This window comes from Ziziphus jujuba, chromosome 9 (assembly GCF_031755915.1).
Source record: "Ziziphus jujuba cultivar Dongzao chromosome 9, ASM3175591v1".
NCBI classification, from domain to species: Eukaryota; Viridiplantae; Streptophyta; class Magnoliopsida; order Rosales; family Rhamnaceae; genus Ziziphus; species Ziziphus jujuba.
Genome location: NC_083387.1, coordinates 25,203,817 through 25,210,751, shown reverse-complemented (window position 1 = coordinate 25,210,751; position 6,935 = coordinate 25,203,817). Strand labels below are relative to the sequence as shown.

Genomic DNA, 6,935 nt, shown 5'->3' with positions numbered 1-6,935 from the left:
TATGCTCCAAATTTATTTATCGATGTCCAGATTCCAAACCAAATATGTCGATTTTTGGTGCTCAACAATCCAGCCTGGGATCATAATATCAAAATAAATAAATAAATAATCAATTAAATATAATACAAAAGTTAAAATGTTAAAATAAAATAAAATAAATTAAATAAATTTTAACATTGATATTACCTTATGCTTGAGTATTAGCATAATTAGAGCATTGACTTGAAGATTCTTCTTTATTGATATCACAGCTCAAAACATCTTCAGTAAGATCCTCAAGTTGTGCTTCAAATTTTTCTTGCATTCCATAAATTAGTGAAACAAAAAAATCATTAATAAAATAAATTAGTGAAACAAAAAAATTATTAATATATGCAAATGAAATAAAGAAAACATTAATAAAAATAATTACCTCTTTGCCCAAATAACCAATCTCTTGTACAAACTATCGCTTCAACAGTGCTAGGCTTTAATGAACTACGAAATTGATCTAATACTCATCCACCAATGCTAAAAGCAGATTCAGAAGCAACGGTGGATATAGGGATACTCAATAGATCACGAGCCATTGAAGCAACTTCAGGATAACGAAACTGATTTGCTTTCCAATAATCAAGCACATTCAATTCAATTTCAGTAGCCATCCTTGGCTCCTCTAAATAAAGCTCCAATTGTGATTTTTGTGTATTGGCACCTAACTCTTCAATTTCACAAATATTAAAATCCTATAGTGTTAGAAAATAAAAATTTCAATAAGATTATTTTTCAAAAAATTATAAATAATCACTAATTAACACAAATACAAACAATTAAAATTAATAAAAAATTTAAGAGTTATTTACTTTCAAAATGAAACTAGCTGTCTTTCTAAAAGAAATGACATCTTCTCCAACACCACAAGATGTGTTACTCTTTTCTTTCTCCAAAGAATGTGTAGAAGATGTCAAAGATCTTTTTTGAACATACTCCTTAAATATTGAAAATAATTTGCTCTTCACACGTATAAACTCACTAGAACCACTTGCTCCATAAATTTTTCTATAACACCAATCTACAAATTGAAGCTTATATCGAGGATCCACAACCACTGCAATGGCTAATATCAAACTAAATTCTGACCAATACTTCTCAAATTTTTTAAGCATTTGATTAGCCATGGTTCTCAAGTAATCATCCTCACTTTCAATATTTTCCTTCAATGTAACATAACAAAAGAAAACCGAGGAAAAGTACAAATTTGAAGTAGGATATTTAGTGCCCGAAAATATGCAAGTGATATCATAAAACAAACCCAAGAATCTACTTATCTTTTCAATCTTCTCCCACTCATGACTAGAAGGACAACTTTTATAATTTGAATCAGTTAGCTCCAAATGACAAAAGGCACGTCGATAGTACAATGCACTTTCAAGCATTAAATATGTAGAGTTCCATCTAGTAGGCACATCTTGCCTCAAACCTCTCTTAGAGTCCATTGACAACAATTTAACACATTCTAAAAACTTCTGTTTTCTTACTTGTGACCCTCTTACATATTTAATACTTTCCCGAATCTTATGAACAACATTATCAATATCTTTCAACCCATCTTGTACTACCAAATTAATGATATGAGCACAACATCTAAGATGAAAAAAATCACCATCACAAACTACAGCCCCCTTTAATTGCAATTGAGTAACTAACATATCAACAGAGACATCATTGGCAGAAGCATTATCCAAAGTTAAAGAAAATAACTTTGTCTCAATTCCCCATTCACACAACAAAGAGTATAGTTTTTCTGCCAATGCTATACCGGTATGTGGAGGTGGCATATAACAGAAATTTAACACTCTCTTTTGCAAGATCCACTCTTTGTCAATGAAATGGCAAGTAAGACATATATATCCATCAGTAGTTGCAGAAGTCCATAAATCAGAAGTCAAACAAATTCTACCAGGAGTTGCATCCAACATGCATTTTATCCTACATTTTTCCTTCAAATGCATTTTAAGAACATCCGACTTAGCAGTATTTCTAGAAACAAGTTGTATATCAGGATGTAAATATTGAAATATGGTTCTAATTCCCTCATACTCAACAAATTGGAAAGGCAAATCATGCATGATTATGACCGAAGTTACCAATTCTCGAAAATGCTCAAAGTTAAATTTAGATGCATTCAATGAGATAGTCCCTCTATCTTGAGATATCAATAATTGACCAATATCACAGAGTGTCTCTTTTCACACAATTTTTCAAATGACGCACCAAATTTCCCGTTCCATATTTACTATCACAAAGATAAATGGTACCACAATCTTTACATTTACATTTTTGCTTACCATCAACATCCAAAGGAAGCACATCAAAGTAAGACCAAACCTTTGAAGTGAGTTTTCTCTTGCGTTTCACTTTATGCCCACTTGTGACTCCCTCCATAGGACTTGCAACATCTTCTAAATTAATAGGCATTTCAAAGCTACTTGATTCAAGATTTATTTGAAGTCCATCCATGTTTATCTACATGTTTTCAAACCAAAAAAAATTAAATATTAAAATAAAATATTATAACAACCTTATAATAAACATGTATATAATTTTTTGTTTCCAAATCACAAAGCAAAATATATTCACACATATGCACATATATAATTTTTTCATTTCCCAAGCTATAAGAGGTACAAGATGGCTAAAGAAAAAAGAATATAAAAATGGCAGAATAACCTCCAATTGTTTAATGGCAGAATCGAAAACCATGTCAATCTGTTTACAAAAATAAGGTTAATTTTCATAAATATGTAGTCCCTTTAATATAAAAATATTATATATTTATGTGGAAATTTTATGGAACATGTCTTTGTGTCGTCTCTCTCTCTCTCTTTCATGCGTGGATTGATAAAACTTCACATGCATCCTAGTCAATTTCTGTCTGAGAATTTTAAAGTAAACAACCTAAAATAAGTTATCTCTTCTTCTCTTGAATTATTTTAGTGCAAAGCCACCTTTTAGCATTTATATAGAATATATGGGTCTATGTCTGTATACAATGGATACTAATTAAATATTGGGGAACCATCTTTTTTCTCATTTTTAAATTATATATTTAATATAGCAAAATATCTAATGCAAATTCAACCTACCCAAATGATGTCAAAAGCTCCCCAATCTTTTTTAAATTATATTGTAAATTGCGACCTACAATGCTTGCATTTTCGTACGTCGCTTCCTATATATTGTCGGTAATGATTCATCACTTCTTATGTAACTTTAATGTAGACTTAATTATTAATTAAATGTACCCACCAATCTTAGCAAAGAGTGAGAGTTTCGCAGAAAAAAAAAAAAAGCTCAAGAGACACAGGAAAGAGGAGATGTAGAAATGAAAAGGAAACAAAGACTTACTTAGAGATGGGGCTGGCTGGTGAGGCAGAGAGAAGAAGCAGGGGTAGAGGAAGGAGGCTTTGATGGCTGATGGAGATTGGAGATGGGGCTGGCTGGTGTGGTCTGTGGTGGCTGCGGCGTTGTGTGCTGGAGAATAAGATGCAAAATTGAAAAATAGGGCTTGACTCTCGACTTTTGAGTTTTAGATCTGAATTTTTTTTTGTTTTATTAAAAATATATTTTTTGTTTTTAAAAAATTAATAATAGAAAATTATTTGTATAAAATTTTTAATTTCTAATATTTTTTAATTATTAAATATTATATTAGTAATAAAATATTAATTTAATATTAAATTTAAATGGGTTGTAATAGGTGTATAATCGTGTCGGGTTGAAACTGACCCGTTTAATAAATGGATCGTAATGGGTCAATTTCGAGTTAAACAGGTCAACCCGAAAATGACACGATTAATAATCGTGTTAAACGGGTTGACCCGATTATGACCCGAACCCATTTATAATAAACCCAAACCCATTTATTCCGTGTCGTTTTCGAGTCGTGTCACCGTGTTATGACCTAAATTGCCAGGTCTAGATAATACCAAACACAGATTAAAGAGCAATACACAAAATACAAGCTAGGAAACTTTTCAGAGTAAAGAAATCAAAGCTTCCCCCATGAGAAAACCAGAAAGATATCACAAGTGAATGGGACTATTGTCCTCTGCAATGCAACTAATGTACCTTTCACACAGGCTCCTGTACAAGTGCCATCTTAGGCAATGCCTCACCAGCCTTTGTCAAAATCTTGTATATTGTTTCGTATATTCAGTTGTTTTAGCAAAATATGGATAAAAGCATATCAGTTAAAATGTTTCACAACTATAGACACAAATGAGACATGAAATTTTACTTAGAATATGACAATGACAGGAGATATAAATGCATGAACGCCATTTTACTTAAAAAATGCAATACAGAAGTGCTGTCACAAAAAACAGTACATATACAGTCGAAAGACTTGTAATCCTCTGAATGCTTATAGAACATTTATTGCTTTCTCCCCTAACGTTGTCAATACTTGCACCTTGCGTTTAAGGAATGACTTAACGTCAAAGAGAAAACTACACTTAAATAATCCTTGGTCCAACACTGCACTATTATCAATTCACAAATATTGTGTTGTTTCATATTACAGACATGCATGAATGAAAAACCATCATTTTGCACATTTAGTCTTGCTGCAACTTTATAAATATTGTGCTCATCTAAAGATTTATCTCTTTTACTCCGTTTTTTTGCTTCTTTCTCTTCATCCTATCCCCATCACAACTATCCGACTCATCATTCGTTTTCTTACGACTCCTCCTCTTTGTCGACCTTCCTCTCTTCTTCCCCTTTGCAGAATCAGAATCCAAGTCATCATCATCGTCATCATCTCTTGAGACCTTCTTATTCTTTAGTGACCTCCCCTTTCTAAACCTTTTCCCATTTCTTTCAGCAATGACCCTCTCAATCTCAGAGTCATATACTGAATCTGAACTCTCTTCCTCCTCCTCAGCTACTCTTTTCCCATTACTTACCAGACTTCCCCTTCAACTTATCCAACTCAGACAAATTATCAGCCTGAATAGCTTCAGGGTCTTTCTTCCTAATATCTTCCTTAACACTTAAAAAGTTCCTGCATTGAAAATTGAGGTGCCCAACAATTCTGTAGTTTGTATTGCTTTTCCTTGTTGCCACCGCATAGTCGGTTACCGTTTCATATCTAATGAGGAATATGAGCGAATTTGACTCACACTTTTCATTTATTTTTATTTTTACAGATATTTATTAAATAAACTGCACTAATTGTTCATGTCAAAAAAAAAGAAAAAAAAAGAAAAACTAAACTAATTATTTTCTTTTTTAAATAATTTTTTTTTGTTAGACAATAATTGTAACACCCCGTCCCAAATTGCACCGGAATCCGTGCACGTTGACCGAGGTTGACTGTTGACCGTTGACCGAAAGGGTCAAAAGTTGACTTTTTGACCCGATTGGAATTTTGGGTTGACCAGGGTACCGTGGCGAAGTGCACAATGCCACGAGTTCGTAGACTGGTAGCACGTTGAAAACGGAGCTATGGTTTGGAGGTTATGGGCAAAACAAGTTGCGGTCTAAACTGTCCAAGGGGTGCCGGAGTTGACTTTTTATTTATGGGGAAATGAGCTTTGACTCGTGCATGGTTGCGAAGTGCTCATCGATACGAGTTCACAGACTAGCGGCACGCTTAAAATGGACATCCGGTTAAAAAGTTATGGATGTTTGAAGTTTTCCGGATACCGTAATATTTTAATGTTTTTGAGTCGATGAACAGTGAAATGCCACGTGTCAGCTTCTGATTGGTCCACGTGACATGAACAGTGTCACATAGGGGTTTTTATTTGATAAAATTCTCGGGGAAGAGAGAGAAAGAGAGAGAGGAGAGAGAAAGAGAGAGAGAGTCCGCCGGCCGCCAGAATTTTTCAAATTTTCTGGCCGATCTACAGTACACACGCCGGCCAGAAAAGTTTCCCCTCCCCATTTCCGGCAAAACCTCCAAGTTTCATGGCGATCGGCCGCCGGACGCGCCCGAATCGGACGTCCAAAGATCGGCGGCGAGTTTTTCCCTCCACCGTCGGCCACCGCCGATTGGCCCATTTCCGGCCATTTTCCGGCCACACGCGCCAGTCACCCTTGATCCTCTCCTCAAGTCCGGCCGACCCACCAAGTTTCACGGCCATCGGACCACTGATGCGCCGGGATCGGGGCGTTTTCCGGCGAGGGGCCGAAAATCTTCAAACCGTGATTTCTCCGCCGTCCGGCCTCCGTTTTGCTCACCACCGGTCCCGTTGGATTGCTTTCCCCACGATCTACAAGTCTGCAAAAAATCACAGCCAACGGCCAACGCACGCGCCGCCGCCGGCGACGGTTGCCGGTGACCGCGGCGGCTCGCCGGAAAGTACTGTTCCGGCGAGTACCCAGTTTTCCGGTCGGCTTCAGTCCACTATGTTCGACCTCCTGAACCTGAATCCGGCATCCGTTTCCGCCAATTCGCGACGGTTTGGGAGAATTGCGGAGCCGAAATCCGAAAAGCTTTCCGGCGAGATTCCGAACCCGTCGGGTTTGATCACCGGAAAGTAAGACCGAATCCGTGATCCTCATCACGCGAGCTTCGATTCGGTATATAACTCGTAACTCTTAGATATCGTTTGGTGTTCGCTCCCCGGGTACCCATTTGGGAATTACCCGAATAAAATATTAATATTTTTTTGGTTGGTACACTGTGGTTATGTAGGTGGGCGTACGAGTGGTGGAGTTGATCCCGAGGAGGATTTTAGTTGATTTACGCGCTCAAGGTGAGTGACCCACCTTCAAAAATTATTTTGGGCAATTAATTATATTTAATTGGTATTTAAATTGGTATTTAAATTATGCACATGTGGTGTGATTTAATTATGGTTTTATTGTGGCTTAATTTATTTATTATGCATGAGCAAAGTGTATTTCGGTAGTATTTGTACGTGGTTTTCAGTATTAATTTTTCG

At 36.1% G+C, this 6,935-nt stretch overlaps 1 long non-coding RNA gene across 1 annotated transcript; it reads right to left on the bottom strand.

The window, feature by feature from the left end:
- Window positions 1–2,245: 2,245 nt before the first annotated feature.
- LOC125423858 (uncharacterized) lies at window positions 2,246–3,579 on the bottom strand. The gene is made up of 2 exons (XR_009640802.1): window positions 3,388–3,579; window positions 2,246–2,505 (listed from the first exon to the last, which is right to left on the bottom strand). It is a non-coding gene; the product is annotated as an uncharacterized LOC125423858 (long non-coding RNA).
- Between the last annotated feature and the right edge of the window lie 3,356 nt (window positions 3,580–6,935).